Raw genomic sequence first — 13,496 nt, 5'->3', positions numbered from 1 at the left:
TATTTATGTTATAGAGTAGCATCTGAAGCATGATCATTCTGTACACTCGTCTTCCTAAACATACTCCGGGATGCGTTCAATTTTCACATTTTCCGCACTTTACCATTTGCCTAATTATAATCCTCAGTGTGGCACGATTATTTTAGATTTTTCAACTCCCGCTTCAGACTAAGAAATATTTTCACTCGTAAGCACACTATTATTTGATGCGTAAATAAACAATCAAAATATTTACTCCATATTTACCTTTCCTTATTACATTTATCCGAGGCTAGCCACACTTGGCTACAAATGCAATAAAGGGAAAACTGGAAGTATTTTTCCTTGCAGAATCGTAAAGCTATTTCGGACTTTGGAAACACATTAAACTGATTTCCCTTCGCACATTGCAGCAAATGATTCCTCACTTGAGAATCGTCAAAAGCATCATAATTTGGATTTATTCCAGTATCAGCAATATGTTTTACGAACGCTAATCCATACAAGCTACAATCAACGATATTTGTTTGTTGCTGCACTGGTTTAACACGGACAGTCAAAATATCCTCAGTGCAATACATTAAAGTACAAGTTTGCCTAATAACATGATTTTTTACTTCGCCACAAAACATACTGTCTAAAAGGGAAACCTCACCAACACAACATCCGTAAGTAAAAATTGTCAATCAGTGGGGATCACCATCATGTAACACCTGGACAAAAGATGATTTTGGTATATCAAATAAAAGATTCTGTCCATGAACAGGGTCTTGGAGATTACATACACCTGAGATCATCTTTTGGATGGTGTGGATAACAGTGTCAGACAACATGTGTTTTGCCGAAATATCTAGCAAATCATCTGAAGAGAGATTACAGTTAGGTGATAAATGATATCTTTCTATAGGGAATTCGTCATTAACATCAGAAGCAACTATCAACTCTTCAATAAAGATATCTCTCCCATTAACAGGTTCAACAATGTTCTCCTCAACTGACTCTGTTGTATCACTTTTTTCCATCAGAAATATTTTAGAAGCAGCTGCTACTTTATCTTTATGAGAACCAACACGATCACTTAAAAGTTTTCTTGATTTACGAACTGGAATTGGAATGTGCTTGTTTGATGGACCAGCCAACTTGACCTGTACTCGAGGAATTGGAATTCCAGATTCTCTAGTTCTTGCTCGGTTAAGTTTATCTATTAGACTAGCAAAGATGTTGTGCATAAGAACAATTTCTTCTGAATTTTCTTTAAACTCAAATGATAGGTTTTGGATGGTTGTGAGCATTTCTCTAACATTCGCTCCAGGGCAAACACTTGTAATATTTTTAGATTTCTGACTCCAACCTTCAGTAACAGTCTTTCCTGTTTTATGGTGACTTGTACCTTCTGGCTGAATATAAGGTGTTTTTCCGTGTGATACTTCATAATCATCTGCATCTAAGTTCAAGTAAGGTGAATTTAGATACAGTGATGACAGTGCACTCTATGACCAAGCAGGGTTTTATCTGAATACCAAAAAGAAATGCTTGCATGGGTAGGCCGTTGACATCCAATCTTGACAGGTACATTTTGGCATTGTGAAATCATCACCAAAAAATGCAAAATACTTAATAGCAGTCTTGGTTCAACTAGATACAGCAAAGACTCCATGCTTGATTATGGTGACCCCAGACAAATCTATGTAATTAGCTATATCTTTTTAAAGATAATAACCAAAAGTTAACCTAAAAATATGCTTGTTACATATTCATACCAAGATCAAATGGACTACTAATGATCTTATTAAATTTATGTAAATGGTGATTTAATGAGACTACATGAGCTTCATTATAAAGACTAATGTCTCTTTAGGTAAGATTGCAATAGATGTTATTGGCACATGGTCATCTTTCATGAGACATTTAGAAAAATCCGTAAAATGAAACCCAAAATAATCAAAATGCTGGAAAACAAGTAGTGTTTCTGACTTATGTTTATTCAGGCTTATGTATTCCTTTTAATAAAAATAACAAATAATCAAGAAATGATACCTGTCTAGTTTATCACTGAAAAACTGGTCAATAAGCAAATTCAAAATTCCAGTCCTTGATGAGTTTTTATATCGCTGTAAGTAAGAATATTTGAAAGACTCACTTTGCCTTTCCAGACCATTGTTTGTAATGCAATTAACAAGAAGACGATTTTGTCTGTACTACCAAACCCATCTCTAAAGGAAAAGGTGTCATTTTTTTCATATTTATTTGTGAAGTCAAGTACAAAAACTGGGAAGAACCCATCCTGTTTTTAGGCGGACCACATCTAAAGGCTTGTACTTTAACAGAAAAGAAATGCATTAATAACAAATTGAAGTGTAATAACGAAGAAGATTCCTCTCTAATTTGAACTTTAATTTTTACCCATAATATTCAAATTAAAGAGATTGTACTAAGCTTATATTTAATGTTAAATACCTTTGTGATTGGAAGCCAATAATTTTCTATATATTGTTTTAACTTAGTAATGCTTTCTTGACACCAGAAATCAGATAATTCCAATAATCTTACAGCATTCTCTTCCTCTTGACTTGATTTTGAACAGGCAATACATCTTAAGAGAAACAAAATGTCATCTTTTCTGGCAGAGCAACGACTGGAGAACTTTTTTAGCCAACGATCCCAAGACTGTTCTCTGTGAAAGTCACAGATAAATACTTCACATCCTAAACATATGGATTCAGAATAAATGTGTTTTAATGATAACGGAAGTGCAATATTAATAGAAATGAATTTATGCATTTCAGGTATGTTAACGTGATTTAGTTTTATGAAAAATGAAAAGAGAAAATGAATTTCTAGTATAAATACACACCAATAAAAATAATTTCAAGAGCTCGTATCTCAGCAGTGCATTTGTCATTTATGCAATAAAGAGGTTGAAAGTCTTCATTCCAAGACTTCATGATGCCAAGTGCTTCAGTTATTGCTTCATAAGGTTCACTTTCGCTCACAAAAGTAGCTACAATTTGATAATTAAAGTTAAATAAAGTAGCCACAATTTGATAATACAATTTGTCTTGACTACTTTGAAAAATAAAGATAATTAATATCGTGTGATTTTGTAAGATTCATCCAAAAATACCACCTTATTTCCATATTTTTTTAACAGCTTTTTTTGCCAAAATGCTTGGTATACAAACAGGAGCTCATCACTAGTATCTCTCTCTTTAGGTCGGAATTAGATGTTTACAGAGGCATCAACATTCTTCCATTCATTTACTTTGTTTTCCAAACATTCCTGATTGATGATTGAATGTCTAAAACATTAAAAGTTAGTGTTAGATTTCAAAATAATAGTATGATTACGTAATTTAAACATACTGTAAAAAATTTCTAATATAACTTGGTAAACTGGTTGAGAACATATTTCAGATATAATAAATAAATAATAGAATCCTCATTTAAATACTTTTACAATTTAAAACACTTGCAAAATAGAAATCCAAACAATTTTAAAAAAAGAGCTACCTCTCTTTCTTTAACTATGTGTAAACGACTTATATCAGTTCTTGGATAAAATCTTCTGTTGTTTGCAGCAGGAGGATTTTTTTTACTGAGCATTTCATTAACAGTGATTTTTAAGCCTCTTCAATTCACGCACATTAGAAACACCCTCTTTAATTTATTCAGAAATTTTTACAACTGTAGATCAGTTTTTTGTGACAATAGCTCACTCTAAGTTAACCAAAAAAAATTTACAATAATTTGACTACCATGAAAGTTAAGAAAAAAAACAAAACTTAGCATAATTTCAAATACATTTGGTGAAGATATTTTGTCTATTTACTGATACTGAAGACTATTATTTATAGTTTAAAAAAACTGAGACTTTGCAAATTCAGTTAGGTAAGGCAGCTCAAGCATTACTACCTTTCCTAGAGGGTGATTAATGTGAATGTTTAAGCAGTCTATCTCAATTAATTTCCTATCATCTATAACAATCTTTTTTTGTTGCAATAATTCTTTTATTTCTTTCGACTGTTTCTTCTTGCCATAACCACTTGGATTTATAAGCTGAAAAAAAAAAGCAGTAAGAAATGTGACAATAAGAAGTTTAGATAGCAATTGTTTAAAAGAAGGAGAATAAGGAGAAATGATTTCCTTAAAATTAGGAAAAACTCTGTAAACTTATTACCTTTGAATCACTGAAATATATCACTTCTTTTTTAATGGCTTTTGCAGGACAGTTAAATTTTTTGCTGTCCTGTATAATGACATATTCTGCTTTGTACCAATGATCCATTTTCCTAAAAAAAAAGAAAAAGAAAAAAAAGTGTGAAAGTGTGCTTAAATTTACTTGGCGATGATACCAGTTGAAAAAATAGAAGTCACTTCATCTTAATTTCTTTTGTTTCAAAATGCTTCCTCTTTACAGCAGTGACGATCAAACCCATGATGACAGTTAAATCTTTTTGTAGATAATAGAATGTAAGGCGAAGCAGAGATATCTTCAGATATTTCTCATAGTTCTTTGTGTGTGCTTGCATGCATGTCTAAAGTAGAAAGAGGAACTAATTTGTTTGGTTCCAAGGTATCAGAATGAGTTGATAATAAAGAACCAAAGTTATACAATATCTTATTTATAAACTACTACCAAAAAGCAACCCGTAATACGGGTTATGGTCGATCTGTTACTTATTTTTTAGTGGCTCTTTTCCAAAATTTAAAGTTGCGAAATCTTATCTCATACCCTTCTAGAAAAGCGGCTTCAAATTAAAAAAATTAAACTATATGTAAAATTAAAATAAAAAGTATGTGGCAAAGTTGTAAATTACTTAAATAAGGTAAAATAATTTGCCAATTATTCAACATTATTTGATTAATGTACAACTGACATTAATCATATCAGTGTGAGGCAGAATCATTTTCCTCGACATTACTAAGTTCAAAACAATACGTCTTTAGTTACTTAGACAAAATAATAGCATTTCATCATGAAATGCTATTATTTTGTTTAAGTAACTAAAGCTTTTAATTGACGAAAAAGTAAAGCTAAATTCTTGTTATATTTTTTATAAGGTGAACTTTAATTAATAAGATCAGTATAAAGCGATCGTAAATTATACATGAGTTATTAATTTTTTAGTATCCCCTTGATACATGTTTTTTTAAAAAAGGAAATTGTCTTTAAAATGTTAAATGCACAACTAAATAAAAATATTAAAAATAACTGAATCTTTGACCATTTTTATATATGGCCTCTTTAAATACTTTTTAGTGAACGGTAATTTGCTACCATTTACTGAAAATTCCTTTTGTTACTCGAAATTTAATTCTCTTAGATATTTTGACACGATAAAGGACCTCCCTTCACTGTTTTTGACTTAATGGTAGTCAGAAGAAAAGTTATTTTTATTAAGAGTAATCAAGTTTTTCCAAATTTGATCTAAGACGTCTAATGGACGTCCAGTAGACCTCCAAATAAAACACCTTTCATCCGTCCATATAAGAATTCCACGGACGTCCTTTTTAGAAAAGTCCATTGGGTTTCTAAGGAAGTCCAATGTTTACTGAGATGATCGTTGTATACGGGCCACAGTAAACACGGTAACGTTCAGAAAACGTTTTTTACACTTGTTTTGGAAACGTTTATTCTCAGAGCTTTTTCGTCCAAATGAAATAATGGTTATATAATATAATGGTTTAACACTTATTTAACATTAACAAACGTAACATTAATTTCCTAAAAGTTTAAGCTTACTTACTTTCGCAACCAAAATTTCGGTTCTAATTGCAAAACTTTATAAATAAAGTTTTAAACAGCATAAATTTATCATTATAATGATAACAGCTATATACAGGGACTTAATTCGAAATAACACAACAATAACTTAAAGTAGATACTAAATGTTAAAGAGATTTGCAATAACTATAATTACAAAAAAAGCGTCTTTATTTTTATCTTCCGCCCTAGGAGCTCTCTTTAAATAGTCTCCTATTAGTCGATCGACATTTTCTTTTGCTAGTCTTTCCGTTACCAGAGCACCTACAAAGTAACTAAACTCAAAAAAAGTTCATATTTAGGTTTTTGTCTATTTTATTTCATTGTAAAACTTTTAAATCATATTAGAAAGAATTATAATGTATGCATTATAACATTGAAAACCAAATGGTTATTAACCACTCAAGAACTCCAGCAAAGGTGCGGCATTGCATGACATTACTAGACAAATATCTATGACGTTTGTATTAAAATATTTAAAAATAATAAAAAATACAATTGACTGTAACTAAATATACTCAAAATATGATCTTATAACTCTAAACATGATCTTATAATTACATTACTTTTATGCTTTTCTAAAAATTGAAAATTACCAAGTAGAGCCTTGTACAAGTAAGTTGTCTTAAACGGTTGTTTTCCAATTTTTCCCACCTTACTAAATTTAGCTTGTAGCTTTTTTGACATTGTCTTGTATGAAGCCTTATTTATAATTGATGATGGTGTGTTGCCACTAATCTGTTTCAATCGGGTGACCTAAAAAAACTCAATAACCCATATTTAAAAAAAAAACAACTGTTTAATAACAAATCAATATACAAACAACTGTTTAATAACAAATAAACAATTAGTATTTAATAATAGAAAAAAGTTCTTTGTTAATAAATATTATTACTTTTTAATATTAGTACAGTGTAATATGACTTTAAGGATTGTTGAAACAAATATGTTCATGTAACTGTCACTTTTTTCAACTCATTGCCTTCAGAGATGGTGACTACTGAATAAAGTCTTTTAACATTACTAAAAGAAAAATTCACAACATTTAACCACATGTCAGCTGCACTCACTTGAACATTTAAGTAACATCTCATATTTACTTCACTTGCTGTTATACAATATTGTAAATAAAGCTTCATTAATAAGATTTGAAATTTACGAAAAATATTGAAATGAAATAAAAATTAAAGGACAAAAAATTTTTTGTTTTGCCAAAAAATATTGAGTTATTAAAGTAAAAATAAATTTTTGAAAGTTTTTGATACTGAACTATTTAACAAAGCCTATCCACTTAGCAAAACTCCTGTTAATTGGCCAAAAATGCACTCTGGGATGTCCTGTCGGACCTTTTCCGCAACTTACAAAGATTGTTTTTTTTATAGATTAACTCTGTTGTTAGATCTTTGAATTTTCTATAGATAACTCTGTTGTTAGATATTTAAATTTTTTATAGATTAAGTTTATGTGTTTCAGTAAGAATGAAATGATGGGGAAAAGAGAACAAGTTTAAACTTTTTTAAATTATTTTTTGTATAACATACACTCTTAAAGCATAACATTTTTTAATATTGAAAAAATAATAACATGTATATCAATTATGAACAATACGTGCAAGTTTTTTTGAGTTTGACTTATTACGTGGATTCAGATCGCTGTTTAAAAATTTTATGAAATAAAAAAATTCTGGTAATAACAAAAATCCAAACAATTTTTTTTTCTAAATTATGTGCATGTTCTTCATGCAGGTCATATAAAAACTGAAAGTGACAGGTTTCTTTAACTTTATTGATGAGAATCATGGCCAGTCCCTTTCTTTCAAGATATTGTTTTATGAATTTCAAAAAAATTGTTTCCATTTCACTAACTAGAGACATAAAAGCTGATGGATTGTCAGTTGAACCGAGAAAGAGTGTATCTTTACACCCAGCCATGTGTGAAAGAGCTTGTTTGATTGATTTCGTTGAGATTTCGCCAGTAAACCTATAAAATGATCTTGGTACAAAATTAGAGATTTCCTTAGCTCTTTTTACTTGATAAATCCCACAATCTGTGATTTTTTGATTGCAACACTTCACAAATTCATTTAGATTAAAAGCTGTGGCAAAATCTGAGACCTTTATACAGTTGCTATTGGATTTGCTTTTCTCCACAGATAAAAGAGGTAAGGCATTTCCGTAGGCAGCTTGATATTGTCTTACATAAGGACGGTCATTCCATCCACCTTTGCTTCGAATAATGGGGGAAAAACTCTCAATGCAATCCTGATAGAATTGAGAAGTACAAACTAACTCAAAAACTTCAGAAAACAGCTCACTAGTTAAGGTTAGCACACTATTTTATGTGACACGATATACTTGTGACATGATATACTTGCTTGATTTTTAACACCGCAAGAATTCCATTTCTCAATCCAATACTTTAACTCTTCCAGTTGAGAAATACTATCTCCTTTTGAAGTAAGAGCATAACGCACAGTGTATCGCTTCATTCAAGCAAGGTGGACAAAAATATTTTGTTTTGTAATTTCATTCCTAAGAATGTAGTTAACAATATTTTGGTGTTTTATTTATTAGTTATGCAGTAGGGTAGCCTGGGGGAGGCAGGGGGCAAAGGGGCTCCAAAAAGTCAATTATACATTAAAAAGTTTTTTTTTTTTTTTACTTTTATTGTAAAAAAGGCGATATTTTAATTACTTTTAAGTTTTTAAAAGTTTTTGTCTTGAAAAAGATAATTAAGTAATAAAAATAAATACCGTATTTCAAAACATAAACAATGTAATAAAATATTGCCTAAAAAAAAATATACTCACTACACTACGTTAAATAAAAAAATATTTTATTAATAATTAAATATTATCGGATGTCTAAATAATCTTCATCGTCACACATAATTCTATTTTCAACAAATTGTGGTGGTATTATAGGTGGGATAATTAAATTCAAAACTTCCAACGGTAGTTTACCAGTTTTCTTACTTGATAATTCTTTGTGAGTTGATGACAGGATCTGATGTTACCAAAAGCATATTGAGCAAATCTATATTTGTGCAAATATGTAAATTTTTTTTTGTATGGTGTTTGCGCAATCAACGAAAATCTTTCTTGCGGGCTTCTTGAGACTTCCGACAGTTGTCCTGTTGGAAGAAGGCATGTTTTTATAGCTTCCGTGCTATATACAAGTATTTTGTGCAAAGTAACAGGTATATAGTACCACGGATGCAGATTAATTTAAAGAGTTTTGGTTTCAGAACAAAGCTTTTCAAATTCATTATAGTTAATATCATAGCCAGAGGAAAGTGTTCCTAATAAAATGCTGAAATTTTTAATGAGATTGATGTCTTAACCCATAATCTCGCCACTCAACTCTGGCTTCATAAAAAACCTGAGAGCTGTGTTCCCATCATTTGTATTCCCAGAGCCAGGTTTTGGTTTATCTGCAATAAGACCCATATGTTTTTTAAACTTTTGTTTGATATCTTCTGAACGTTTTTGGATTAAATTAATCAGTTACATCAGTAACACAAAATCTTTCCAAAATAAAATCCGTTAAACAAGAATTTCTTTTTTCTTGATTATGTGTTCGGCATTATTCAAATAACTCCATTTTTGAAAAAGAGCGCACATGATCTAAATGAGATTTAATAACAAAAAATTGTGGATTATGTGGTGAAAAACTTTTCTTTATTGTACACCTTAGTACTTTAGCTATACACTGTTAGTAAATTAGCTTGCATACATGTGGATACAAAAAGTTGTATAAATTTAAACATTAAAAACTAAAAAATATTTTTCAATTTTAATCCAGTTTTTTAAACCATATTTTAACACATATTGCTTAACTTTTAAATAAAACATTTAATGTAATTAAATAGTGCTTACCCTTAAAAGTAAAATCCATCGCTGCATTAAAATGATTGTTTTCTTTAATTCTTGTTAAATGTTAATGCAACCATTGTAAATTTTTAATAAATTGTTTTCAAAAAGTGAAATTATATTTTAACGTCTTTTTAATTGCTTATGACTCATTGCTCTGGAATGTTTTTCATAATAGACCTTTTGCCAGATAACGACGTCATGAATACTACGCATTGGGATTGCCTGGGAGCAAGCAAAAGTTAAATTCGTTAATATCCTGCCATTCTCTTATTAGTTTTTTAAAAGTTGACCACTATTATATATTTGGTTTACAACTATTTTTTTATTTTATTTGCCACACTTTTTAGTAATGGGTAAGAGTAATCGTTGTGCAGTATTTGGTTGTAACAACGATCGTCGGTACAAAGAAAAATATGTTTTGAAAGATCATATTTGGAAGACATTTAGTTTCAGCGAATTAAAATTTTTTACTTGTAAAGAGAAATATTTTTCCGCATGGACTAAAATTATTAACAGAGAAGTAGTCGACCCTTCAACAAAAAAAAGAAAGCTATATGCTGTAAATAAGAACACAAAAGTATGTGCAAATCATTTTGAATATGGGAAGCCAACTGAGCTATCCCCTCATCCCAGGTTATATTTGAAAGGATACGAATTATCTCCTCCTCAGAGTAAAAGAAAATTACCAATGCCTCGATATACACCTATTAAAGTTTCTAGAAAACAAAAAATTACACATTTATCAAGTACCTGTACCACTACTAGTAGCAGTAACAATAATGACAACATTCCCAAACAGTGTTCTCTGTCAATATCTCCTCCATGTCTATCAGCAGCAGCATTTGATCAGCAACTTGAAGGATATAATACTTTTGCAACTGAATTCATGTTTCCCTAAAATTTCTATTAGAATTTTAAAGAAATTTTATTTAGAAAGATAATTCTTCATAATTAATTGATAGCAATCTGTTAAAATAAAAACTCAAAATTTGTATATTGCAAAATAACTTCAATTTATATATAAAACTAAAAAACATTCCTGAGTTTTCCCTGATTTTAAAGATTTTTAAAAAAAGTTCCCTGAATTTTCCAGGTGTTTCCGGGTTTTTCAAAATTTAAATAACTTTACCCTGGTTTTCTAGGTTTTCTCTGAGTGCCATGAGCCCTGCACAAAGTGCCTGGGTATATAAAATTTTAACAATTTCAGAGTTTGCGTTTAAAAAAAAAACGAAATAAAGATATTGTGCCAAGTAAAGAAATTCTATTTTAGCAAATAATCACAGATTTAAATTGACATTAATAATAAATAAAGAATTATACATAGTAGTGTACTGCTAATAATTATCACAATGTTGTTGATATTCGTATATTGATAAATAGTAAATGTCCTACTCAGATTTCTACTTTATGTCTATTTGGATTACTTTTTTGTAACCATCTCTTAGAAACATTATAAACAAACAATTCCAAAGTTAGTATCGGCTAAGGTTGTCATTCATTAAAACTAGTTGTTTTCATCTAGTTTTTTCCCTCACAGTCTCTCCTAAAAATAACTGAATTTATCTCACATGGTTCATGTATTTTTTGACGTTTTACAACTCGTACATCCCATTGTTGTTTTTTGCCAGTACATGTTTTATTATGGCCTAACCTGACTTCATTCTCAATATAATGCAATAAACTGAAGACATGTTTACAAGATGAACTGTAACCTGCAATACACGAACACTCAGCAGTAAAAACATACTCTGAACCATAAAAACATACCCAAACTAAATATGGGTTTTCTCTTATTCTTGTCTGTGGAACAACAGTAGCTCTAACGTAACAATACCGAATACTGTCGACAATGCTATTAAAGGTGACATCTTTAACATGCCCAGAATATTGCAAGTTTTTTCCTTCTCGAAACGGCTTCATTGCACTCTTATTAGTAGCATATTCTTTAATGACTTCTAAAGTCGCTTTTGGAAGATATTGACTTCCACTTTGCCAGTTACTTTTTAAATCTTCAGGAAATGGAAGATGAAGAACATCGTCAACAACTAACTTTCTTCTTTGACTGTTATTTACTTCATTGATACGGTTATCAGTGGTAGGTAACAATGGTAGGTTTAAAGCTTCTGCCATAATAACCAAGCGGGACACCTCTTGATAATAAATACGTTCTTAAGTCATCTACTTTCCACTTTGACAATTCTACTGAAGTAAAAACCATATTTAAACAAATAAATAAGAGTAATAATCTTGGCTAATACAATAATCGCTGATTTTCGCATAGAATTATATGTTGGAAGTTTGTTTGCTCCCAGGCGATCCCAAAATGCAATGCGTTTATAATGGCGTCGTTATCTGGCAAAAGGTCAATTAACACCGCAAGTTATTACTAATGTATGACTGTTGTTGTGAAAATATTATCAATTAGTCGATTTTTTTATATAACTTTTGTCCACCTAGCTTGTATGAAGCGATACACTGTGCAACGAGCTGGTTTGACAGCATACAACTTATATGAATTCAATATGTCAAATAAAGTATTCATACGTTCAACAACCCAGTGGGCATGCGTCGTCCGCGCGACGTCCATAAGACGTCCGTTAGACGTCCAGACGTCCTTAGCACGTCCGTGGGACGTCGTGCGGACGACGCATGCCCACTGGGAAATCTTGCAGTTGGTATGACACTTCAAGGCAGTAAATTTTTATTAGAACAGCAATATAATGCAGTAGCAACCTGATAACTGAAAACTTGAGTTGCAAGTTTTACCTTCATAGATAAAAAAGGCCTAGGGTTCAAGTGCGTGTCTGTTAGTTTTGGTACTTGACGCACAGAGTATATTTTGTCTAAATTGTATAGAGACTGAATGTGTTGCCAAGAAACAATTTCACCATCAATATCAATGTTATGTCCCCGTAAATTGTTTCTAATGCTTCTTATTAAATGTGAAGCATCAAAAATAACATGAATTTTTCTATCAATAAAAGGATTTGGAAAATATGGTGAATTTTTGGAAAACCCAAGCAAACGTAAGGCAGCTATATTAGTAGCACATTGATCGCAAACTATACATCTAATGTGTAAACGAGTTTCTTGAACTTTGGTAATGGTTTCACGTAGTAAAAAAGCCAAGTCAGCTGTTGATTCTGTTGAATTATTATAAAAAAAAGCTATTGGTTGCTTCCATTTGTTTGACAAGCCCCTAACCATAGTAACAAGAGCCTGATTCAAAAGTTTTCTATTTCTATTTCTTATTCCCTAAACTGTGTCAGATTTTCTATCATATATCAAATGCTGCTTTAATGACATCTCATCCATAACAAGACTGAGATTACGATCATATGGTTTCATTGCCTCAGCCCGTAACTTTAAAAAAGAAAATAGTTAAGGAGAAACCCTGTTTGAAGATCTGGAAATACACAAGACAAAAACATTAGTATACAAGTTTTACTTGGTAAACAGAATATTGTTCATAAGACATTAAAAGTTTGTTTGAGGACTATAAAATAGAAATCGCAATTCCAAATTCTTGTCACTAATTGACCAACGTTTTCCTTTATTGACTCGTTTACTCATCAGGAGTTGACTTTTAAAAAACTAATTTGTATGGGTGATAAGTACTTAATGGATAATTTGAAAATATATTTTATAGATCCATCACAGATTTATGGAATTTTTTGTTTGGATTTTAAATGTTCAACCTGTGTTTATGTAATCTAGTATTTTTAACACGTAATCTTGATAGCAGCCTTTGAACCTTGTTGGAATTGATTTCCTTTGTTTTTCATTTGTTTCAATTGACTTATTATTTGAATTGACAGGTAAACAAACATCACGCTTTTTTACTGGGACTGGATGTCGTTCTACTGGTGGTTTCCTCTT

At 30.7% G+C, this 13,496-nt stretch overlaps 1 pseudogene; it reads right to left on the bottom strand.

Annotated features, from left to right (window-relative positions):
* Nucleotides 1–163: 163 nt before the first annotated feature.
* On the bottom strand, nt 164–8,231 carry LOC149876248 (uncharacterized; annotated as a pseudogene).
* Between the last annotated feature and the right edge of the window lie 5,265 nt (nt 8,232–13,496).

This window comes from Hydra viridissima, unplaced genomic scaffold (assembly GCF_058129835.1).
Source record: "Hydra viridissima isolate aposymbiotic clone 2 unplaced genomic scaffold, HvirCarnegie_v1 scaffold_23, whole genome shotgun sequence".
Taxonomy (NCBI): domain Eukaryota; kingdom Metazoa; phylum Cnidaria; class Hydrozoa; order Anthoathecata; family Hydridae; genus Hydra; species Hydra viridissima.
This window is presented reverse-complemented; position numbering and strand designations above follow the sequence as displayed.